The 25,401-nt window shown below is 46.5% G+C and overlaps 1 long non-coding RNA gene across 1 annotated transcript; it reads left to right on the top strand.

The window, feature by feature from the left end:
• The first annotated feature begins 127 nt into the window (after nt 1–127).
• LOC137633232 (uncharacterized) lies at nt 128–23,388 on the top strand. Its single transcript, XR_011042163.1, has 3 exons — nt 128–206; nt 2,839–3,017; nt 22,707–23,388. It is a non-coding gene; the product is annotated as an uncharacterized lncRNA (long non-coding RNA).
• The last annotated feature ends 2,013 nt before the right edge of the window (nt 23,389–25,401 follow it).

Raw genomic sequence — 25,401 nt, 5'->3', positions numbered from 1 at the left:
CTTATTTAAACTCAGAGACTATATAAAATAGAGTTTAAATTTTATTCATTGTAATATTTCACTTTAGAAACAAACTTAATTTGAATTTAACCCATTTGAAAATTATCTGTCAGTGTCAAGTAGTCAGCTGACCGGTGACGTCACACGTGTCTCTTGCGAGGAACAATAACAAACATTGTTGTCCCGGTTAACTTGAAAGTTTAATTGTAAGTTACATATAAATTTTACATATAAACTTAGCCATATTAAAAAATGCATTCGTGTCTTTGATATTTCAATGAAATAAGGAGTGTACGTCATAATAGGATTCTCTATTTAGCAAATACAATCTTACCCTACCCTAGACTAGCTTGTTTCTGGTAGCCATACCTGGTCTTATTTTGCCGGCATATCATTACAAACTATTTCTTAGGGAATCAAGAGCTTGTGCTGATAAAAATCCATTAAAAGAAAAGGTTTGTTTTGTTATATGTAAAGCGATGTAGTTTCGTAAAACTTCTGGTAAAATTATAGAACAATACAATAAACTATATGAAGAAAATAAGTTTGTATTTTAATGTCTATTTTGATGATTTGTATTTTAATGTCTATGATGATCTGTATCTTAATGTCTATAATGATGATTTGACCGCTTTTGAGGGGTGTATGTATGATAGCGGCCACCTGCATGTATGATTACGGCTAAGTTAGAATACGGCCGTGTAAGGGCGCTCGCTGGGGGCCATTAGCCCCCGGTTAGGTAAGTAGGTAAAGACACGGCTAATAGGTTAGGTTAGGGGTGAAAGTTGAGGTTAGTTGATGTCCATTTTTAATCCCCACAGGAGGAATAGCCGCTGATATACAAAGGCCCCGCTTTTAATAATAATTGCTGACGGATATCCATAGTTGATGTCCATTTTTAATCCCCACGGGAGGAACTATCCGCTGATTTACAAAGTTCCATTTTTTATAATAATTGCCGACGGATATTGTCATTAATTACGTTTGAAATGTCTTAAAATATACATTCAAATTGTATGATATTTAAATTTAACTTTTAAAACTTTGTTGTTTCCGCCAGTCATCTTCATAGAAAACCAGTCATTGTAATAAAAAAAAGTTACCGTAATCAAAACCTGAGTAATAGTAATGAAACACTGTCAAAATACTGGAGTTTTTGTTTGCTAGGACTTCTGGACGGGGTTTTTCCATCCCATTTTCTATGGAGTCTTTCTCAGCGGTGTTCATCGTACTACAAATGCCTCCTTACTTGATTGAGCTAGTGATTTTATTGGTTTTTGCTCTACCATAGCTCACGATTAAACATTAGCTAATTGATACTATGTTCTGGCAGGCTACACGCCTTAGCCCCGTGTTCTAGTATTTCGGCGTTATCAATTATATAACCTTAACAAAGGGTTGAATACACACTTAACTAGAAAAGTACTCTTAACCCTTTTACCCCCAAAGGACCTACTGGTACGTTTCACAAAAGCCATCCCTTTACCCCCATGGACGTACCGGTACGTCCTGCAAAAAAATGCTATAAAATTTTTTTTTTCATATTTTTGATATTTTTTTTTTTTTTAGAAAATTCAGGCATTTTCCAAGAGAATGAGACCAACCTGACCTCTCTATGACAAAAATTAAGGCTGTTAGAGCAATTGAAAAAAATATACTGCAAAATGTGCTGGGAAAAAAATAACCCCCTGGGGGTTAAGGGTTGGAAATTTCCAAATAGCCTGGGGGTTAAAGGGTTAAGAGTGCAGATCTCTGCCACAGCAGCTTATTTCTCGTAACCATCTTGCCACGGTCTAAATTGATTCTGAAAAAGGCAAGCTGATTTCGAGAAATAAGCTGCCGTGGTGGAGGTCTTACACCCTCTAGTTCTTAACCCTTTTACCCCCAGGCTCTTTGGAAATTTCCAACCCTTAACCCCCTAGGGGTTATTTTTTTTCCCAGTATATTTTTTTTGAATTGCTCTAACAGCCTTAATTTTTGTCATAGAGAGGTCAGGTTGGTCTCATTCTCTTGGAAAATGCCTGAATTTTTTTTTTAAATTATAAAAAATATGAAAAAAAAATAATTTTATAGCATTTTTTTTGCAAGTACGTACCGGTACGTCCATGGGGGTAAAGGGATGGGTTTTGTGAAACGTACCAGTACGTCCTTTTGGGGTAAAAGGGTTAATACATACACTTTAAAGTTAGGTCTCTCTCTGAGAAGCAAGATCAGCTGACTTAAAAAATGGAGGACAGTAGTAGGGCATCAGTACTTAAATGCCATGACTAATATGCACTTGAGAATCCACTCTTGTAAGGCATGGCGTTCTTAAGTATGGGACCAACTGTATTACACAGACATCAGAATGTATCAAAATATTATTCCCTAGTCTTGGGTAGTGCCATAGCCTTTGTACCATGCCCTTCCACTGTCTTGGATTAGAGTTTTCTTGCTTGGGGGTACACTTGGGCATACTGTTCTATCGTATTTCTCTTCCTCTGGTTTCTTTTAGTTCTTTTAAAGTTTTTATAGTTTATATGTGAAGGATCTAATTTAATGATGTTACATTTCTTGAAGTATTTGATTTTGATTATTTATTCTTCTCCTGTAGTTTGTTTATTTCCTTGTTTCCATATTTTATTTTGAGTTTATTCTTTTCTTGTAGTTTGTTTCTAAGCCATGTTTCCTTTCCTCACTGGGCTATTTTTCTGTGTTGAGCCCTTATAGGACTGATAGCATCTTCCATTTCCAACTAGGGTTGTAGCCTAGCTTGTAATAATGATGATAATAATACTAATACAGTACATCACAATCATATACTGTACTGTTCTTTAATGAGATATTTTCCCTTAACAGATTAAATTTTTGACAAGAAGACAATGAAAGTAATCCAGGATATACCATCGTCATGGTCATGGGACCGAGGTTAGCGTAAGCGTGTTTACCACAAATCAGGCTGATTCATATGAACTGAACGATGTGATAGAAGGATGTGACCTGTTGTATCTGTGGACACTATGATACCCAGAACTATGGTAAGTAGAAAGCTAGAATATTTGTTAGGTATCGTTTGACTTAATAGTTCACTTCCGATTGAATGTAATGAGTTGACACCCTAAACTTAGGGCAAAGATTTCTTTTAGAGTGCTGATGTTATAAGTAAAATGTGCGGTAATTCATTTGGAAACAGTGAAACTAATCATTATTAACATTTTATGTCTTATTTTCTCTTTTGAGGAATGACTTGAAACACTATTAATTTGCTTTTCAGACTTGTAGACAATATACAATAATGCCAGGTATCAGCTAGACCTGAAATGTCATTAAGGTAGCTAACGTTATGTATCCTCCCTTATGTTTGCAGCATAATACAACCATCTTTTTAAACATAAAATTTACCCGCTGGTTATATAAGAATAGCTAAAGTCCCTGACGCTCCGGCAGAACTATTCAAAACTCGCGGCTAACGCAGGTATGCCAGGTGTACACTAGCGCCCTGGTGGACTACAGGTAGAACTACTCCCACTTATTCAGATTTTCTCTGCCGGCCATACTGGCCAGAACTCTGTCTTTTTGTTTTTGGCTTTCGTTTTGGTGATTTCCTTTTCAAATATTCTTGAAATCTTTTATTATTTTGGGTTATATAGTTATTTTGACCTTTGTTATTGTTTAATTTTCTCTCGTCACTTTTCAATATGGCCGACCCCTCCCCTGTATATAGGAAGTGTAGTAAGGGTTGTCAGACTCGCCTTCCCAAAGGTTCTGTTGATCCGCACACAATTTGTGATAAATGTAGGGGAAAATCGTGTGTTTATGGGGATCGGTGTAAAGAATGTTCTTCGTTAACGGAAAGTCAGTGGGTAGCTTATGAGCGTTATACTCAGAAATTAGAGAGAGATAGGATTAGATGTAGTTACAGTATTCCCGTTCTGTGGATTTATCTGGGTCTGATGTCATTAATCCGATTTCTTCCCCTGTAGTGCTAGATCAAGAGCCTAAAGAACCTACGATGAGGGAGATGTTGTCTGCAATTCAAGCTCTCGGAGTGAGGGTTGAATCTTTAGCGGCGGACAAAAAACGAATTATGTCAGAAGTTAATTTACTTAAAAGGGGTCGTACTAGTGATCAATCAAGTGTTAAAAGTTCGACGAATGTGTTAAGTGTTGTCATTCGCCTAGCCTAAGACCTCTGTCAAGCTCCCGGAAGGGGAGAAGTTATGTCGAAGGGCGAAAGGGAACGAGAGGCTTCAAACGCGTAGACGTTCCCTCAAGTGATCCTTCTAACGTAGCTCAGGTCGCTCATCCTCACCAAAGAAAAAGTGAGGTTAGTGCTTTGTCCCCTTCTTCAGATGAAGGGTCACATGACGATAAGTGGCGTAAAGCCTCTTGACCGATTAAGAGGAAAGTTCAGTCGGTGAAACGGCGGCACGTTTCCTCCCTTCAACAGCCGGGCTGTAGTCATTGGGAGACACCTAAACGTTTTCAGTCCCTTGACGAGTGTTTACCTCCGAAGCGCTCGAATGTGAGTTCCGATGGAGATAGAGTAATTGATTCGGATGCGAAGTTAATATCTGGTTCAGGTGTGACGATTCATGCTCCGCCTCTCCCTTCTGACTTGGATTCTTCTCCCGAAAGGGTTGAACGATTGGAGGGCGATGAAGAGGGCGAATTCGCTATAGAAAAGGCTGCACAATCATCTCCTCAAGGAGATCCAAAGTGGGCTATGTTGTTGGACATGAAACAACAGCTCTCGTCGATGATGCAGTCTTATCGACCGGCTGTTGGCAGTGCGGCTGGGTGTCAGTCTTCGGTGGTAGACCTGTTGTCGCACAGGCGGCCTGTTGTCTCTGGGACTGACGTGATATCGCACAGGCGGTCTCCCAGTTTCACTGCTCAGCGGCAGGTTGAGGTAGATTTGTCTCGGCAGCTCTGTTTCACAACAGCTATTAAAATAGCATACAGCCGATCGTCAGTCCAAGCGTGAAGACGTTCGCCAAATGGCGGAGCGAACCGCGAAGCGGCAGGATGGGAGCAGACGCAAGGCGCAAGCGGAGCCTTAGCGGCAGCGCGACGAGGCTCAGAATGAAGGTGCGGAGCGTCAGCGGCAGTTGATGAAGGCGCGGAGCGGCAGCACCAGGCAGGCGCCAAGCGTCAGCGTGACGACCCACGCAAGTCGAATCATGAATGGGCAGAGCGTCAGCGCGAGCGCGGCGCGCCAGGACGCCGCGGAGCATCGCGTGAGCGCGGCGTGCAAGGACGCCGCGGAGCATCGCGTGAGCGCGGCACGCCAGGATGCGGCGGAGCGGCAGCGCCAGCTAGATTCATCCTATTGTAAAATCAAATGCAAGGCGGGTGGCTTTCAATTGGATGTGGATATGGAACAACGAAATCGCGCCCATGTCGCCACTGATGCGCCTGCACAGGAAGGTCATCGTTTGGATCAAAGCACAGCTCCAATCTCTGATTTGTTAGAAGAAGATCCGGATGAGGTTCTCTCTCACGAGGAACAATTGGAGGATATCTCGGAGGGAGAAGAGGAGAGACCACCTCAACATTCAGTGGACTTCATAAAGCTAATGCTAGTCTTCTTGGAATTATTTCCTGACAATTTTACATCAGTTGCTCCACGATCTCCCCCTTCTGAGTTTATCTTAGGCTAAGCAGCAAAGACATCGTTTTATACAAAAATAGTGCTTTCCCGCTCTTCTAAGAGAGCATTGAAATTAATGGGAGCATGGATGGATTCAAGAAAAGCTCTGGGCAAGACATGCTTCACTTTTCCACCAGCCAAATTAGCTTCTAAGTTGAACGTTTGGTATGAGACGGGGAGGTCTTGGGTTTAGGAGTTCTGGCGTCTGCGCAGGGAGACTTCTCAAACCTGGTGGACTCTTCCCGTCGCCTGACCATGAGGAAGACTAAAGTGTGGTGGTCAATGTCGGAATTTAACCATCTCTTGAAAGGATTGTTCAGGGCTTTTGAGGTATTTAATTTGCTTGACTGGTCACTGGGAGCCTTAAACAGAAGAGTAACCAAAATGAAGGACACGGACACAAGTAAATCTTATCCAACTTATGTCTTGTATGGACAGAGCAGTTAGGGATGGTTCTAACGAGCTGGCTGCTTTGTTTACTGCAGGGATTATAAAGAAGAGAGCTACTTTGTGTTCCTTCCTGTCTGTGGGGGTCACTCCATGTCAGAGATCGGAGTTGCCTTTAGCGCCCATGTCTTTGGCTCTTTTTCCGCAGGACTTAATTAAGGAAGTGGCTGCAAATTTGACTCGGAAGGCTACTTAGGATTTGGTTACTAAAACAGCCAGTAAGGTTTTGCTTACGTCCTTCTCTTCTCATAGAACTAAGGAGGGGACATCATATTCTCATTCTGCTCAGCCCTTTCGAGGCAAACCTGCAGGGAGAAGTAATTTCAAACTGGAGGCAAGGAAGCCAAAGAAAAGAGGGGCCAAGCCCAGTCGAGGCAGGGTCTGACTGCTCTCCCCTTCAAGCAGCAGTGGGAGCCAGGCTAAACAACTTCTGGCAGGCTTGGGAGAAGAAGGGAGCGGACCCTTGGTCCGTACGTCTTCTAAGGGAAGGATACAAGATTCCGTTCGTATCAAAATATCCTTTAGCCGCAGATCCTGTGGATCTTTCGCCCAAGTACAAGAGAGAACCGAAGAGGCAAGCTATGCACCTTCAGGTGTCGCTTCTGCTCGAAAAGAGAGCAATAGAAAGGGTGCGGGACTTGGAGTCTCCAGGGTTTTACAACCGCTTGTTCCTAGTCCCCAAGAATTCAGGGGAATGGAGACCAGTTCTGGATGTGAGCGCCCTCAATCGTTACATCCAGAACTCGAAATTCACCATGGAGACTCAGAAGACTGTGCTGGCAGCAGTGAGGAAAGGCGACTGGATGGTTTCATTGGACCTTCAGGACACTTATTTCCATGTTCCGATACATCCAAGCTGCAGAAGTTATCTGAGGTTCGTATACAGGAAGGACGTCTTCCAGTTTCGAGCCCTATGTTTCGGCCTCTGCACAGCTCCTCTGATTTTCACGAAACTAATGATGAATGGGGCGAGCATGCTGCACTCAAGAGGCATCAGAGCCTCCCTGTACTTGGACGATTGGTTGATAAGAGCTCCCTCGGTCGATCGCTGTTTGAAGGACCTTCAGTTGATCCTGGATTTGACAAAAGAATTGGGACTTCTAGTGAGTTCAAAGAAATCACAGCTGACTCCATCCCAGAAGATACTTTATTCGGGGATGGAGATTCGGAGTCAGGATTTTCAGGCTTTTCCGTCGCCTGCAAGAGTTCAGTCAGCACTTCTAAGGCTGGAGGCCTTTATGGAGAAGAAAGTCACTACAGTAAGAGAATGGATGAGTCTTCTGGGAACCCTCTCGTCTCTAGAGAAATTTGTATCTCTGGGGAGACTGCACCTACGCCCCCTTCAATTTCACCTCAATGCTCATTGGAAGAGGGGAGACAGTCTCGACAAGGAGATTATTCCCGTTACGAGTACAATCAGAGCACATCTTCGATGGTGGAACAATGCTCACAAACTCAGTGAGGGCCTCTTGTTGGAGCAGAGGAACCCAGACCTTGTGTTGTTTTCAGACGCCTCAAATTCGGGGTGGGGAGCAATATTGGGAAAAAGAGGGAACTCAGGGCTTTGGGCAAAGGAACAGAAGGCTCTTCATATCAATCAGAAGGAGCTCTTAGCGGTGCACCTATCCCTCAAAGGATTCGAGGATCTGGTCCTAGACAAGGTGGTTCAGTCAATGCAGACAGCACCACGGCCCTAGCGTACATAGCGAAGCAGGGGTGACCCACTCGAAGTCTCTGTACGAGTTAGCAAGATCTCTACTCCTTTGGGCGAAGGAAAGGAGGATTCTTTTATCAACTCGATTCATTCAAGGAGCCAAGAATGTGAGTGCGGACAGGCTCAGCAGGAGGGATCAAGTTCTGTCCACGGAATGGACGCTGCATCTGGATGTTTGCAAGAAGCTGTAGCGATTATGGGGTCGTCCTCTCATAGATCTCTTTGCAACCTCCAAAACAAAGAGACTGGGAACGTATTGCTCTCCAGTTCCGAATCTCGAGGCAGCTCACATAGACGCGTTCTTGTTGGATTGGACACACATGGATGTGTACGTGTTTCCACCCTTCAAGATCCTATACAAAGTGGTGCAAAAGTTTGTATCTCACAAGGGGACCAGGATGACCCTAATTGTTCCTTTCTGGCCGTCGAGGGTCTGGTTCATGGAGGTATTGGAGTGGATAGTGGACATGCCAAGAAGCCTACCGTTAAGAGCAGATCTTCTCAGACAGCCCCATTTGGCAAGAAATCACCAAAACCTCCAAGCTCTACGTCTGACTGCCTTCAGACTATCGAGAAACTCGCAAGATCTAGAGGTTTTTCAAAGGAGGCAGCCAAGGCTATTGCAAGAGCAAGGAGAACCTCTACCATTAGGGTGTATCAGTCCAAATGGGAGGTATTCAGAGAATGGTGTTGAGCTAACTCGGTTTCTTCGTCCAATACCTCTATAACACAGATTGCCGACTTCTTTTTAGATCTGAGGAATAAGCGTAACTTCTCTGTCCTGACGATTAAAGGATACAGAAGTATGCTGGCAACTGTTTTCAGACATAGGAATCTGGATCTCTCCAACAATAAAGATTTACAAGACCTACTTTGGTCTTTTGAAATATCTAAAAGATGTCATCAGGTATCACCTGCCTGGAACTTGGATGTAGTTCTTAGATTCCTTAGGAGTGACAGGTTCGAACCTCTGCACTCGGCCACTTTTCAAGATATGACTTTGAAGACCCGTTTCTTAGTGAGCTTGGCAGGGGCTAAAAGAGTCAGTGAGCTCCATGCTTTCAGCAAGAACATGGGATTCAGAAAGGGAAGAGCGATATGTTCCTTGCAGCAGGGTTTTCTGGCCAAGACTGAACTCCCTTCTCGTCCATGGCCCAAGTCTTTTGAAATTACTAATCTCTGTGACATAGTGGGCGATGAGATAGAAAAAGTACTCTGTCCTGTTAGAGCTTTAAGGATATGTTTGGACAGTATAAAGAGCTTGAGAGGCAGCTCGGATACGCTCTGGTGTGCAGTCAAGAAGCCCTCGCAGCCTATGTCTAAGAATTTTCTATCCTTTTTTATAAGGCTTTTAATTAGAGAAGCTCATTCTCAGTGTGATGAGATGGATCTTAGACTGCTCAAGGTGAAGGCACATGAAGTAAGAGCAGTGGCTACTTCAGTAGTTTTTAAACAGAATTGTCCTCTGCAAAGCATAATGGATGCGACTTTTTGGAGAAGTAAGTTTGTATTTGCATCCCATTACTTAAAACATGTTCAGACTCTTTATGGGGACTGCTACACTTCGGGTCCATTCGTTGCTGCGAATGCAGTAGTAGGTGAAGGATCTACCACTACGTTCCCCTAATTCCTAGTACCCTTTTCTTTCTCTTGGAACTTTGTTGTTTTATGGTTGTACGTGGAGATTGGTCGACAGTCTTCCCCAATCTATTGATTTGGTCAGGTGGTCATGATGTTCCTTGAGAGTGCCTGGAACAAGGGTATTAATTGAGGTCCTGTCATGTTATAGGTTATGGCACCGTTTGACAGCTCCTAGAGATCTTCAGCCCCCTGGGTGGACCGCTGGATCTCCTAAGGATAGCAGACAGAATGAGGCAGAGAACCATTGCAGTCTGCTTCCTTATCAGGTACGAACCTCTTATATTAGTTTTGTGTAACTATTTAGTGAATTTCCAATCAAATTGCTGTCTCTGACCCGCGACCAAGGGTGTCAATCAGCCATTCTTATATAACCAGTGGGTAAGTTTTATGTTTAAAAATGATATTTTCATAAAATAAATTTTTGAACATACTTACCCGCTGGTTATATGAGTTATAATCCCACCCTCCTCCCCTCTAGAGACCAAGGGGCAAGAAAATCTGAATAAGTGGGAGTAGTTCTACCTGTAGTCCACCAGGGCGCTAGTGTACACCTGGCATACCTGCGTTAGCCGCGAGTTTTGAATAGTTCTGCCGAAGCGTCAGGTACTCTAGCCATTCTTATATAACCAGCGGGTAAGTATGTTCAAAAATTTATTTTATTATGAAAATACAATTGTTCCATAACCGAAATACAAACCACGCTATTTACGTTGGGTTTACCTTTCGGCGTAGCTGAAATGACGAGCTATTAGATTTTAACGAGTGTTTACTACCCCGCGCTAGTTAGCAGGGGTAGGGGGAGGGGTAGCTTGCTACCCCTCCCCCCCTCACACACCGGTGAAATGTCTCACTTCACTTTTGGCTCGGACGATGGACAGACGTGCCTGTCTTCGTCCTCGCTTGGCAGCCATTATTTGTTTTGTCTTTACTTAATCACTTACTTTTCTTTTACTCAATGTATATGTAAACATTTTTTCGTGTTTATGTATATATTTAAGTATAGAAATCAGTAAGTTTCCTTTTCAGAGTTCGTGCTTGTGTGTGTAGTGTACGATATCTCCGTGGAGCCCTCGACAGTTAGGCCACCACCGTGTAATTTCATGGGTCGCGATCGAGTTCGACTTCGGTCTTTCTCTCTCTCTCTGTTGAGATTGTTCACCCTTTACTACGTCTGAGTAGCTTCCTTCCCGTGTGGGTGGGGTTGCTACGCCGTACGTTTTGTCTCAATTAGTTTATGAATCTAATTGTATTTGTTGATTTTTCAGCTTTTGTAGAACGATTCCTTTCGGGGTTTTCGTTCTTTATTTAGTGTTCATTCATTTTTACATTACATAATTACATAGTTACATAATTATAATTGTTATAATTCTGTGTTTGTTACAGCTCTCCTTCCGTGAGTGTAAGTGGTTGTGAGGTCACGTGCCTGTTGTGTAATTCTTGTGTTCTTTTCCCTCGGGATTCCTCTTCGGAGTCTTCCCGGGGGAATGAATGTTAACTAATGATTATGGTTTTTATTTTTCACAGTTAACGATCTAGTTCGTTTCTGTAATGTGACAACGGAGTGAGCTGTCTTGTTGAGGCCTGGGGGTTCTGCTGTTGCTGCCTCCCATATAGATCTTCGTCAGGGGCGTGTCTCCTTCTCCTGGAAGTACTCCTGTGACGATTGACAGCTCTCCAGTTCATTTTAGAACACTCAGGAGGCTCGCCTCCTTGGGTGGGTAACTTTCCTTCAGAGGGAAGTTTTCCTATCCAGGCTTGAGTTTTTTTCCCTTTTGGGGGGATCTCCTCTTGCCTTTATTTCGTGCGACTATGCTCTTGGTGCTAAGCGGTCGCACCTGCAGTTACGCTCAAGGGGCTGGGCAACTGCAGGAGCCCCTCTTCGGAGGATTGCTCTTTTTAGGTCACTGGCTGACCTGTCTCTTCTACGAAGTGTTTCTCTTTCGTTCGCGAGGGAGTACACTCATAGAGACTCCTCTTCGGAGGACTCTTCTGCTGTTGTTGCTGTTGGCCGCCTTTGCCGTAAGGCTCACCGTCCGCTACGTCCTAAGGGCCTCCCGTCTCCCTATAAGGGTGCTAAGAGGCGCGCGCCTTTTTGAATCTTCTCCGTATGCAGCCTGCAGCTCCTACCTCCTTAGATCTCTCCGGGGATCGATCTCCAACGCCTTCCTGACCTTCCGCCCCTGGTGCAGATGGACAGCAGTCTGACCTCGTCATCCGACGGGCAACGGTCCCTTCGGGGCAAAGGGTTGCCTCCCACGGTGTGGGTGCTTCCCTTGCGTGTCAGGGTTCCCCTGTGGCCCTTCTGCAGTGTTAGCGCACAGGCGTTCTCCTGCTCGTCAGAGTTTTCCTGATCGCTTGCGCTCTCCTGTTCGTCAGCGTTTTCCTGATGATCATTGCCCCACTGCTCGCCAGTGCTCTCCTGAGGACTCCGAACATCCTGCTGTTCCTGTTGTGCTCCCTGCACGCCATCGGTCTCCTAAGCGCTCTAGATCTCCTGCCCGTCAGAGCGCACCTGCGCTTCCAGTTCCTGATACGCGCCCACGTTCGCCCGCGTGACCTAGAACTTTGGTTCAGGTCTTGGACAAGGACTCTTCTTCTCCTCGCCCTCGCGATCCGGCTCGTCAGCCTGCTCCAGCGCAGCAACGCTCGCGGTCGCCTACGCGTGCTTCTAAGCTACTGTATGCACAGGATTCCACGCGTCGCCCTTCTGCTCGCCAGCGACCACAGACGCGTCAACGTTCGCCTGCGACCACAGACGCGTCAACGTTCGCCTGCTCGTCAGCGATCTCCTGCGCGTCAACGTTCGCCTGCTCGTCAGCGATCTCCTGCGCGTCAACGATCGCCATCGATCTTCCACGCGTTTCAGGTCCCCTGGACACCATCAGTAGCGATCTAGCGCTCGCCTGCTGTGGACCACGATCTCCGGTAGCTGAGTCTTGCCGTAGATCTTCCTCCTGCTCGCCAACGCTCACCTTTACTTCGGTCCTTCTGTGCGCCAGCTTCCTTCAATTGCCAGCGCACATCTGCGCGCCCTTTCCTGCCACGCACCAATGGGCGCCAACGGTTTTTCCTGACCGTCCAGGATCGCCTGATTGACAGCTCGCATCAGCACTCACCTTCCTGATGCACCTGCGCGCTAATCATCCCTAGTCTCTTACGCGTCAGCGATCTCCTACGCGCCCGCGCGATTCTTCGCCTGCGCGCTAGCGTTTTGTTAATGCACCACTGCTCGCCAACGCGCCGTCGCTTGCCAACGTGCCATCGCTTGCCTATGCGCCATCGCTTGCCTACGCGCCGTCGCTTGCTGACGCGCCATCGCTTGCCGACGCGCCTTCACTCGCCTACGGGCCATCGCTAGCCAAGACGCGCTATCGCTCGCCAAGACACGCCATTGCTCGTCAACGCGCCATCGCCCGCCTGCGCTCGCCCGCGCGCCCACGTTCCTGTGCGACCACGCGACCGCACGCCCACGTTCCTGTGCGACCGCACGCCCACGTGTCCTCGTGCCTACGCGCATGCGCGTCCGCGCACATGCGCGTCCGCGCACATGCACTCCAATGTTCGCCCGTGCGCGAACCGACGGTGTTCTATCGCGCGAACCGACCATGTTCCATCGCGCGAACCGACCGTGTTCCATCGCGCGAACCGACCGTGTTCCATCGCGCGAACCGACCGTGTTCCATCGCGCGAACCGACGGTGTTCCATCGCGCGAACCGACGGTGTTCCATCGCACGAGCGCCGACTCGATTCCTGCAGTAGCCATTGCTTGCCTACGGGTCATCGCTCACCTGTGAACTATCGTATTCTGACCGCCAGCTCTCGCCCTTCCAACCACGCTCGCCCTCCTTCTGCGCTCCCTCGCACACTTTCGTCTGCGCATCTGCGTCCACGAGCACGGGCGCTTCCACGTTCGGCCACGCGCGAACCATTGATTTACCATCGCGCGAGCGCCAGGGCGATTGCGACCGCGATTCCCGTCGGGGTTTCGCAACACGGCCAGCCTGGCGAGTCTTCTGGAGCGCGTATTTCCAGAACACGGTCTTCACCCCGTAAACGCAGAGCATGGCACGTGCAAGAGCAGGAAGAATCTTCAGGGAGGTCTGAGCAACATTCTTCTTTCCAGAACCTGGGTTAGCCCTTCCTCCTCGTTATTCCCTGGAAGGGTCTTTCCAGGGAGTTTTCCTTTCGAGATTTCTCCGTCGGGCAAGGGGTGACTGGTTTAGCCCTTCCTCTTCTCCATCTCGTGGAAGGGGCTTACCAGGTCCTTTCCCTCCTCGGTTGCGACACGAGGTTTTGTACAAGGAAGCTCTAGGAAGATCATGGGTACTTTCCTCCTCTCGGGCTCAAGCACCTTTGCGTTCCGTCCCCAAGTTTCGAACTTGCGGGCAAACTCGATGTTGGAGCATCTAGACGCAGTGACCGAGGGCTTCCTCTCGGGTGTCTCATCCGTGGATGTCGACAAGCTCAGACACTCTTCCATCCTTGGGAAGAGCTTGTTTGAGCCCAAGGACAGAGACATGGACAGCTGTTGTGCGGAGGAAGTCGACTTCCGTTTTCACTCCTCCAAGGCACTTTCTTCCAGACCCTGCAGGCCTCTGACGCCTCTTCATTCAGCCTCGTCAGCCTAAGTTATCGGACCGGCTACGGCAGCTAAGACAAGGTGTACAATAGCAGTCCCCTCCTGTCAGGGACAGGTAGCACGGGAGGCTCTCCCGGGGAGGCATAATCCTAGAGGGAGCGGCAGAGTTCACAAACTCTAGGATTGGCAACCCCCCTTGCAGGTCTCACGCTGGGGGGATGCCTAAGGTTACTCGTCCGGATAACAGCTTCCCGATGCTGATTCCTGCACGAGCTCCGTGATCAGCCAAGGATATCGCGCCTCGCTCTTACCATCTCTCCGTCACTGTCAGCGAATTCAGTGTCACTGAGCCTCTATGCCATGGGGTCGGCAAGAGGGTTGCCCGTTTGGGCAGAAGGATCCATGCCTTAGGAGAAGGTCCTACATAGGGTCGTCAACGGCTTCACCCCCCGGCTTCTTCAGTCGATCCTTTCTCGTAGGAAAGCATCTGAGACGGGAGTTCCGTCGTCGACCTCCCGGCTCTGATCAAGTTTGTCGAACAAACTTCGTCCAGCGTGGAACAGCAGAGTCGATCAGACTGGTAACGAGACTGCAGGACGGAAGGACGGGTACTTCCAGGTTCCATTCCATCCATCTTCCAGGAAGCTCTTGGAATTCAGCCTAGACTACAGGTGTTCCTGCTTAAGATGCGGTGTGGCGATCCCGCCGCGGCATTGCAGGTTTTTCACCAGAGAACTCTCCCTGCTTTCCTCATGGCCGCTCAGGAGCAGGCTTCCGCCTCTTTCGCTTTTTTGAGGTCTGGCCAACTCCGGTAGTCTCGGGTTCGACCCTCTTCAACACCGGGACAAGCTTCCAGGACTTTACCAAGAGTGAGGGATCATGGTAATTTGCTTGGAGCCTTCTCTACTTCTGCTTCAACATCTGGAGTATCTAGCCATGATATTGACTCCTTCTCCGAGCCTTCCCTTCAGTTGACTGTGGCAAGGCTGAGAAGAGTCGCAGTACCTGTTCTCAGTCAAGCAGAGCTTTCAGCCCTACCTTGGAACGTTTCCTGGGGGTCTTTTCCTCATTGACCCGTCTAAGTCCCGAATGGTCGCCTCAGGATAAGTTCCCTGTGAGGTGGCCCAAGTTCCGGTGGTATCAAAGCAACGATTAACCGGACTTTCTGGCGCCTATGGGACCAGCGGAACGTTTAGACCTGCAATGGGTGTTGACCTATGGAACCTCTTGATGGGAGTGAATTTTCTTGTCCTTTTCCCACATTTGATGCTGTTCTTGGACTCATCAAGAAAGGGGGGGGGGGGGGGGGGCATGTTCCGGTTCAGGCCTATGGTCAGGACCTGAAGGGTACCTCCTCATCATTCAGGTAGGCTTAGAGGCCGTAGTTTTGCCCTTCTACAGATCCTACAGATCCTGCCTAGTCGCTCCGTGCGCGACAACCTCTTGGTACTGGCGTATTCCAACCAGCAGGGAGGCGCATTTTCATACTTTCGCATCTTGCAGTAGAGATACTGAGATGATCCGAAGTCCTCTCAATACCACTATCGGCCCGCTCATTCCGGACAGAGGAATGTTCTCTCCGACAATCTGAGCAGAGCCTCACAGATAGAGTACCTGGGGGTCTTTGGCCTCTAGTAACCAGCAAGTCCTGGCCTGTGGGACCTGATCACGACTGCCTGGAACTTCAAGCTTCCGCTGTCCTTCCCCCCAGTCTCAGACCCCAAGACTCTTTGGCAAGATGCTTTCTGGTGACGGTGGGACAACATCGACGCCTACGTCTTCCCACCATTGTTGTCTGTTGAGAAGGGGTCTCAACAAGACCAGGTTGTCTGTCAACCTTTCGATGGCCCTGAGAGCTCCGCTGCGACTATACGCAGAACAGTTTCCGTACCCTCTGCATTCCCTGACGGAACTCCCGGGAGAGCTTCTTCCACGACACAGGCTACTCAAACAACCACACTACAACATCTTTCACAAGCCGTTGCATCGCTTCGGCTTCGCGCCTGGAGACACTACGCCGCCTCCTCAAGAAGAGACAACCCGCAACAGTCGGGGAGCGGAGGTCGCGTCACCTGCGATAGTCATCCGCAGGGGTCTACCAGGCGAAGTGGAGAGTCTCCTGTGGTTGGTGTCGTGGGAGAGATACCTCTTCCCTTGAGGCCTCTACTCCAGCAATAACGGAGTTATTGCTTTTCGGCGGGAAGAAACTAATTTCCGCTCGGCAGTGAAGCCTATCGCTCAGCCTTTCCCTGGCCCTCAGGCTGAAAGGAATAGACTTTTTCTTCCCGCTGGATCTTTCTTCGCTCATACCTGCCCCAGTCGAAGTGAGACCTCCTCCATGGAGCATGGTTCTGACTCTTTAGTCCCTTAAGAGATCTTCTCAGGAAACATTACGTCAGGCCTCTGATCGTAATCCGTCTTGAGGGACGGTGCTCCTGCTCACTCTGGCCTCGGCCAGCGTGTAAGCAATCTTCATGGTCTCGTACAACTCCGCCCTTTCAAGAGAATAGGGGGAGGCAACATTCAGGTTCGCTCCTGAGTTGTTTTCTAGACTCAGAATCTTGGAGTCCCGGATCTTCGGTTCGACTCCTTCAAGATTTCGAGTCTCCGTTCTGTATCAGATGACCCAGACCTCCTCCTCCTTGCCAGTAAAGGAACCGAGGGGTTATCTTTGAGAACAGCTGCAGTTTGTCCTCACGTGCAAGCCGGTTTGGGAGCACGGGAAGGACACGGGAGAATCACCAGTATACCTGTTCAGCTCGGACTCAAGGGCATTCATCTCGACCGGAATCCAGACCCTCCCCCGTCACGTCGCCCTACAGCACGATGTCGGATGCATCGCAACGTCCCTCGCCTTCGAGTAGAACTACTCTGTGACGCAGGTGCTACAAGCTGGAGTCTGGAAGCGTCTAATGACCTTCGCAGCCCGCTTCTTGCAGGACGTGACCCACAGGGGTATCGATACGTTTCTATCGCTCTGTGGTGGCTACACAACAGCTGGTCTAACCTCAGGCTCCTTTTTGGACAGGTAGCAGAGGATTGAGGGCATTGTTACCAGGTTTTAGACTACATGGATGAAAGAAGTATGTCTGGCCCTTACTTCTTTCTTCATCGTTCCCTCTACAGGGGAAGCAGCATCCTGGTCTCTGCATAGCTGACCTCAAACCACTGCAGGTAAACCATGCTTCCTCGTGTTCCGAGTATTTAGACAATACTGTCGCGTCCCCCATACCCTGACGAGGTGGTATTGGGAACGTCCTCACCCAAAGTTCCTTCTGGAACTCCAGATTAACTGCCTAGGACGGGTCACACTTTCTTCCTTCACACACAAGCTTATGTAGGCCACACGTTTCCTTGCGGAGCAAGGAACTTGTGAGGTGCAGGGACTCCTTTTCTCGAGTGCGACTCACTCGGATTCTGAGTCCCCAGGTAAGCCAAAGCCAGTATGGCTGGGGACTTTCCACCCTTCCTAAGGGGTTAGTCACCCAATGTAAATAGCGTGGTTTGTATTTCGGTTATGGAACAAATGACAAATTCGGAGATAATTTGTATTTTTCCTAACCATACAAACCTTAGCTATTTACACATATTTGCCCGCCAGCCCTGTCCCCCAAGTCAAGTCCTACCTCTAAGTAAAGTGAGACATTTCACCGGTGTGTGAGGAGGGGAGGGGTAGCAAGCTACCCCTCCCCCTACCCCTGCTAACTAGCGCGGGGTACTAAACCCTCGTTAAAATCTAATAGCTCGTCATTTCAGCTACGCCGAAAGGTAAACCCAATGTAAATAGCTAAGGTTTGTATGGTTAGGAAAAATACAAATTATCTCCGAATTTGTCATTTTCTGTGAATTTATTTCCTCTTACAGTTTCATGGCATAGAGAATTGTTTATCCCATTTAAACTTGGGAATTGTGAGAATCTAGTAGGGCGGTTTCCGTTATCTTTACCTCTACCAAGTAGGTTGGACGGAGGTTATGTTTTCACCCGTTTGTCTGCTTGCTTGTTTGTCAACTTTCAGTCTACAATTTAAGGGGATTTTTTCCCTTAAGTTGGATGCTTGATTAGACTCGGGACTCATTAATTCTTTAGGTTGGTTAAAGAGGAGCCACTGTTGCCATGGGCTTACCTTTACTGCCTTGGAGTTAGATTTCTCTCAAGTCTTAGAATTAGAAATCATCCAGAGAGGAAGTCTGTTCCATCTGTGTATGGTGATCCATCGGCGGACACACGCGAGCAACTTGCGTCCTAGCCAGTACTGTTGATTAAACTTTTCAACCTTGTTTATTGGAAGCAGTTGCTTTGCGATGATCGCCTGACTTGGTCAGCACTTAAGTTTGTAGATTCCCATTTTAAGCTACCTCTCGGCGCCCTCGGGCACTCAAGTGGGAGTTGGTCTTTCACTTGTGAGAGATGGTTGTCATTTTCTCCCTCGAGAGCCTGCCAATCCTTTTGTTTTTTTTTGACCCTCACAGTTGCTAGCATGACCTGCTCTCCTAGTCTTATAGTTTATAAGTTCTGGAACGAGAACATTCTGGCTCTTTGGAGTTACTGGGAGAACCTGGCGGTTGTTTCAGTGACCGATGGCGTCAAAGGTGAAAGCTAGCCTTTCACATGAGTTTGCTTAATGCAAGCGATCTCTTAACCCTGTGCAAGCAGGGCTCGCACTATGATTCATGCTCTAGAGAGCCTGGATCGCACCCTGCCAAGGTGAGAGCTTCCTTTCATTTGAGAGTTTTGCTTGAAGCAAGTGCTCTCTCAATACCTTGTGACAGGATTCAAGCTCTAGTGAGTTGGAATTGTGGAGCCAGCCTTTCACCCGAGAGTTTGCTTGAAGCAAGTGATCTCTGACCTTCTCGTGACCCTGGCTCGCAACACGATTCAGTCTCTCAGGGAGCCTGGATTGCTGTGCCAAGGGTAATAGCTAGCCTTTCATCTGGGAGTTGCTTGACACAAGCGATATCTCAACACTCCGTGACCTGGGCTCGCAATTGATTCAGGTTCACAACTAGCCTGGATATTTGTACTGAAGGTGAAAACCTTTCTGAGAGCATTGCTTGGTAAAGTGATCTCTTGGCATTGACATTGTCACCCTTCGCTGGCATCGGTAGATTTCTCTAGATCTCCCCGCAGGTCTCGCAAGAGGACTTGTCATCTTGCTTTGACATCTCGTCATCAAGCTAGATGCTCCAGTTTTTTGTCCAGCTGCACTTTGCCATCACGATTCAACAACCACTCTTCTCATTACAAGAAAGTGAATTCGCCATTGCGCTTGGCCTTTGCGTTCCAAGCGCTCTTCACCTCCATGCTACATGCTACAGGACGCTCCCTTCTGTGCTCTCCATCATGGTTAATTTGGTGCTCTCCTTCGTGCTGCAGACGGATTTCTCCCTTGTGTTCTTCTAAGCGCTCCGGATGCTCGTATGACTGTTGGCGTTCATCATCATTTGAAGACGAATAGCTTTCTCCTCATCCAGTGCAGTCTCGCTCCGGTCGAATGGAGCTCTCTCCTGCAAGATGGTAGGACAGCAAGCATGGACACTCCGTACAATCCCGAGCACATCACGTGCAAGAGGTGTTAAGGGTAAGTCACCATCTAACCCTTCCTACCCAGATGAAACAGCAAGTGTCTCGGTTGGCAGAAAGGAGCTTGTACCTCCTGTTTTGATGATAACCTCATGATCCCTCACCCGAACAAAGGATGTCAACTCTTCTAGAGACCCCTTGCCTTCAGTGTTTGGGACTCAGTCCCATTCTAAGCAGGACAATCCTTTGTCCTCAATTGCTAAGGTCAACATTAGCTCAAAGTGCAGGGACTGGTGGAGAGGTCAGGAGGCTCCTCCCAGAGGAGATGCGAGAATGAGAACTCGTGGTTCTTTCTCTCCACAAAAGATCTCTTTCATGAACAACTATAGACAGTTGCCAGTCGAGTTTGATCGACCCAGCCAGCGGCTTTCTCTTTGAGGTGTACGAACGAGAGGAACCCGCATCTCGGACGTCAGGAGACCTTTGTTTTCTTTCTCCGCAAGCACCCAAAGGAAATAAAAGAAGGGATCAAAGGTGAAGAAAAAGTGAGTTCCCCCAGTTTACTCCTGAAAAAAATTACAGATTTTGAGGCTCTCGGATCAGGCAAGTGAGGCTTTGTCTTCTACCATCCTGGAATGTTGTCAAGGTCTTTCATTCCTATGAACTGTTGACACAAGTCTCAGAAAGGGATCTTACCCTGAAAGTGGTGTTCCTGCTTGCATTAGCATTGGATAAGTGGGCCAGTAAACTTTACAGGCTCTTTTTCAACATCGCCCATTCAAGGGGGTGGAGTTTGTTGCCAAGACCAAGAACCTATCGTCTAGTGATCGTAGATTCTTTTCAGGTTGCAAGTCACTGTGAGGTAACTGAGGTTTCTGACCAACTGTTACAGTGTTCTGTAAGAGCATTGAAGGCCTATCCCAAGCATACCAGGTTACTCAGACCGCACATGCAACATCTTTTTGTCAGTACAGGAAGAAGAAAGAATAAAATAACTAAGAACACTTTCGTTCTGGCTGAGAGAGGTGATCTCGAGATCCTTATCTTCCTCTTGTAAAACTGGAGTTTGGTTTAAACCCTGTGACATTATAGGGGGTCGCACCTCTCTAGCTTTTAACTCTTAACTTCTCTGTGGTGTAGGTTCTTCAGGCAGGTGTCTGGAAGCAACAGACAACCTTTACAGCCCATTACTTGCGAGATATGACCCACTAGTCCATTGATACCTTTACTCTGGAACCTGTTGTAGCTGCTCAGCAGGTGGTCTAGCTGACTCAACTTCTCTTACAGGAGAAGTAACTTTAGGTTGAGGGGAAGATTATGATTAAATCGGGGATGAAAGGAACGAATGACTGGCCTTCTCATTTTTCTTTCGACCCTCCCCTCTCTTGGGGTACAGCTTCAGAAGCCACGTCAGCTGGCCTCGACTTAGTGTAGGTAAAATCACTAGGCTTTCAGCTATCTTGTGTAAATGCAAGGGAGTCTTTTTCTCCACATTTCTTCTGAGGGAGAGTATGATGTACCCAGGCAAATTTACCAATTTATAAAATAGCTTAGTTACTACAACTAAGTCAAACCCATCTCTTTTGGCAGACTTAAGGCACGGGGTGTGATCCTCCACAAACATGCTTTGGTTCACGAGGTGTAAGGATTCCTGACTCTTTTGCATCATATGAAAGATTCTTTTGGTTCATGGATAAAGTTCCAGCCAGTTGGAATGGAGACTTCGCCCACTTAGAAATGAGTCTCCTTTATAGGCGACTCATTTTTAAGGGGGCGTAGGATGATGGTTTGTATTTGTGTAGAAATAAATGACCAATTATTAAAGGTAATTTGCATGCTTCCTAACTATACAAAATTGAGTCCTTTACTCATACATAACCGACAACACCAACCGCCTGATTAAGTCGCTGTTAGCTGGCGGTGGCACGGTCACCTCCCCACGACTGACAGGCAAACTACCTGATGCTTGTTTACATCTCGTTAATGTTTTTAACGGCCATGTTCCAGCTTGCGCTGTTATCATCTCCTATAAGTAAAGGATCCAGCTTTGTCAAGTTGGGAAAAATACAATTACTTTTTTAAAAATTTCACATTTTGCCCATCCATTGACATTTTATGCTTGCTGTGTTAAGCAACTTTTAAAATGAATGCCTGCATTGTGCTCTCTCTCTCTCTCTCTCTCTCTCTCTCTCTCTCTCTCTCTCTCTCTCTCTCTCTCTCTCTCTCTCTCTCTCTCTCTCTCTCTCTCTCTCTCTCATAGTACTGAACTTACTATTTTGTGACAAGTTATTTTAGTTATGGTGATACTCCAGGATGTTTGATAACATTTTTGGGGGGACAAATAATTTCCACCAATGAAATTGAATGATTTACAATCATACAAATATTCCTTGAAACCAATTAGTTCTTTCACGTATTTCGTATCCGGGTGACAGCCCCATTGCATCCTGTTTCTGAACTTGAGTTCATTGTAATTTTTATAATGGCTTTCATTAACAAGTCGAAAAATGTACAAACGTGACAAAATTCAGGACAGGAGCGAATAGAAGAAGTGTGGAAAGGTAAGAAAGGAAGTAGTGGAAAATAAGAGGCAGAAAGGGGTAGAGATGGTGGTGTGCTACTTACCAAAAATATTGGTTCCAAACAATGTGATTTGACAGATTTGTGATATTTTGAGCTATATACAATACTTATTTTTTCTTGGCTCAAACTCTGTTTAGTAGATGAAATAATTTTTATATGGATTAAAGGTCCACTTCTCTCCAAGACATATTGAATTTTTTTGCATATCTGTTAAGTACGTCTAGAAGGGGTGTTACATTATTATTGTTTTTTTTGGGGGGTGACTTTGCACACCATCTCTACTGCATTCTGTTTCTTCACCTTTTTTGGTTACTAAACTATAAAATGTTTCAACATTGCACAATGGGTCATATAGGACAGGCCCAACATGGCCAGAAATAAAGCTTAAGGAAACTGAAAGATGATGACAATAGTAATGATAAAAATAATTTTTATTTAGATAATTCTGATAGCATTTTTCTAGGGTAAATATATTGTGGTATTCATATAAGTTGTATTTTTGGAGGTTTCTAGAAAATTATTTTTTTCACGATAAAATGGTGACATGGTAATGAAATTTTATTGGTACTAAATCACGATTTCATTTCAGGTTATCGATGAGGCATCAAGTGGAATATGGGCCCGTTTGTTTCTTCCTGGAAATCATCGTCACTGCGAGAAGATTGAAAATTGTCGTACAAGATTGACGTTAATGCACAGTATATATAGAGTTCAAATTCTGAAATGAATGGGCCTAATTTTATGCAATTCTAGAAGCACAAGTTTTTTTAATATTATGTGAATGTGTTTGTTTAGGGTTTTTATAGTAGTTTTTTAATCAAATTTTCTTTATCGATTAGTTATTCTGTTATGATTGATATATTTTATCCCATCACAAATACTTTGGGACCCCCTCTGAAAGTCAAGTTTGGCAATGACTATTAAGACAAAATATAAAAAGATTATTTAGATAATCAAACTTATTGAGCTCTGCTGCATGTGATAAAGATCTTGTTTGTCTTAGTGACGATGTCAAGAGGAAGAGAAAGGTTAGCCCATTTATTTTTTGGGGAAGCCAGTTCATTCTTCTTGTTCAGTTTCTATTGACCATTAACATGACTGAAGTGGTCAGTTCTAAATCCATAGTGCTACCTAATTTGAACAACCACTGTGAAACTGTTCACTAATCCTTACACGTAATAAGAATCACAACAGTAATATTACACGGCTTTAAACCTACATAACATTTCTAGGTATTCCTCTTATCATCAATGTACAGTTTACAGTTTAGGTTCACACACTTGAAAACTTGCGTGTGTCTTAAGTTTTCTCTGTGGCATAACTAACTTTACATTATAAAAATAACTAAAATCCGTATTTACACAGATTATCATCGTGATTAAGAATTTTATGAATATTCTTCCATGCTCGTCACGTGACACTGCTATTAACTATTAATGCTGACCATCCAACCATCCACTCTGGTTATTTGAAATCGGTTTTAAATCTTAACTAATCTCAGAAGACTCGTTCACTGTAGGCCATATTCACGCTAATTCTATGGGCCACACAAATTGCCACTTTAGCCACTCTACAGTATCATATCCAATTTCAAAAGAAACAGATAATTTTGAGGCAAAACAAACAAAAGAACCGAAAACTATATTTTTCAATATTTAACTTAGCCGGTGATTATATAAGCTGCAGCTCTGCTGCTCGACAGAAAACTCTACGTTAAAAATCCGCCAGCGATCGCTATGCAGGTAGGGGGTGTACTTCAACAGCGCCATCTGTCGTGCAGGTACTCAGTACTCATTGTAAACAAAGAACTCAATTTTCTCTCTGTCGTGCCACCGGCAAGACCTACTAATTCGCTGTTGCTAACTGGATTGGTTTTCACAACTATTTGGTGAAGTACACGTTTCTAGTTTTGAGCTTTCGCTTTGCAGGCTTTCTCTTCAATAAATCCTTGCATTCTTTTTTTGATATCGGATTATTTGTTGATGACTTTGGATAGTTTTTGAATTCCCCTTTGACCAATTCAAAATGGCTGACCTTTCTCAAGTCCCTAAATTCAGGAAGTGTAATGCTAGGGACTGTTCAAGGCGTCTTCCGAAGGCCTCTATCGATCCTCACACCGTTTGTTCCAATTGTCGGTATAAAACCTGTCAATTGGAAGATCGATGTGAGGAATGCGTTGGGCTTTCGGAATTCGATTTTATCGAATTCCAGAAATATACACGTAGGCTAGAGAGAGATAGAGTCAGGAGAAGTTCATCTCGCTCCGTTGAATTTTCCTCTCCTCATGCCCCACAACCTATTCCTTCCCCTGTAGTGGTTGCTCCTAATCCCCCTTCTGGCACTCAAGAACCTTCGATGGCAGATATGATGCGTGCCATCCAAGCTCTGGGTGAGAGAGTCGAGTCCTTGGCTAGTGACCGTAACCAGCTCATGGCGGACGTCAAGGAGCTGAAGTGTAAGAGGGCAGTGGGTAGTGATAAAGTGAGTGGTAGTGTTGTGGATAGTGTTGCGCTTGAGGGTTCGTCTGTTCGTGCCTGTCGTCCTCCTAGTCCGGGACCTCTTGCAAGCTCCCAAGTCCAGGGGAGAAGCAATGTCGTACGACCAAAGGGTTCGAGAGGCTTTAATCAGCGAACAGACGTTCCCTCCGTGGTTTCGGGCGTATCTACCCAAGATCGCCCCACCCACACAGAGACGAGAGAGCCCATTTATTCCTCGTCTGCGGAAGAGGTTTCTCGTAAGAAACCATGGACCAAGGTCTCGCGACCTCTTAAGCGCAAGTCGGTCCCTTCCGCGCAAGTCCAACGGCCCAGTTGTAGCCACTGGGTCAGTTCGGACTCGCTGCAGTCTTCTGATGACTGCTCACCTCCTAAGAGAGGCAAAGCGGTACCGCCTCAGGCAGTCACACCGTCTGTCGCCGCACCTGCTCCTGTAGACCCTAAGTGGTCTTTGCTGCAGACCATGCAGTATCAGTTAACGTCTCTGATGCAGGACTTACGTGCGGAGAAGGTTGATGCTGCACCAACCTCTTGCCTACAACCCCACGGTTGTGCGTCCTGTGGATGCTGAGGCGACCTTCTTCCGCACTCCAGCTGAGAGAGTCCCGCCACCCATGCGTTCCAGTGTACCTTGCCAGCCGCATGTTGACGTTCAGCGACGCACGGAACCTTCCGTTGACGTTCGCGAGGTACAACAACCGTCAAAGTTGTTTTGTTTTGACGCGGTGCGTCAACCTCCGCAACCCAGTGTGGTTGCCTCTGCTCGCCCACATCAGACTAGACAGTCTG

The sequence above is a fragment of the Palaemon carinicauda genome, chromosome 42, assembly GCF_036898095.1.
Source record: "Palaemon carinicauda isolate YSFRI2023 chromosome 42, ASM3689809v2, whole genome shotgun sequence".
NCBI classification, from domain to species: Eukaryota; Metazoa; Arthropoda; class Malacostraca; order Decapoda; family Palaemonidae; genus Palaemon; species Palaemon carinicauda.
Note: the sequence above shows the minus strand (reverse complement) of the source record. Positions and strands in the feature narration are given on the sequence as shown.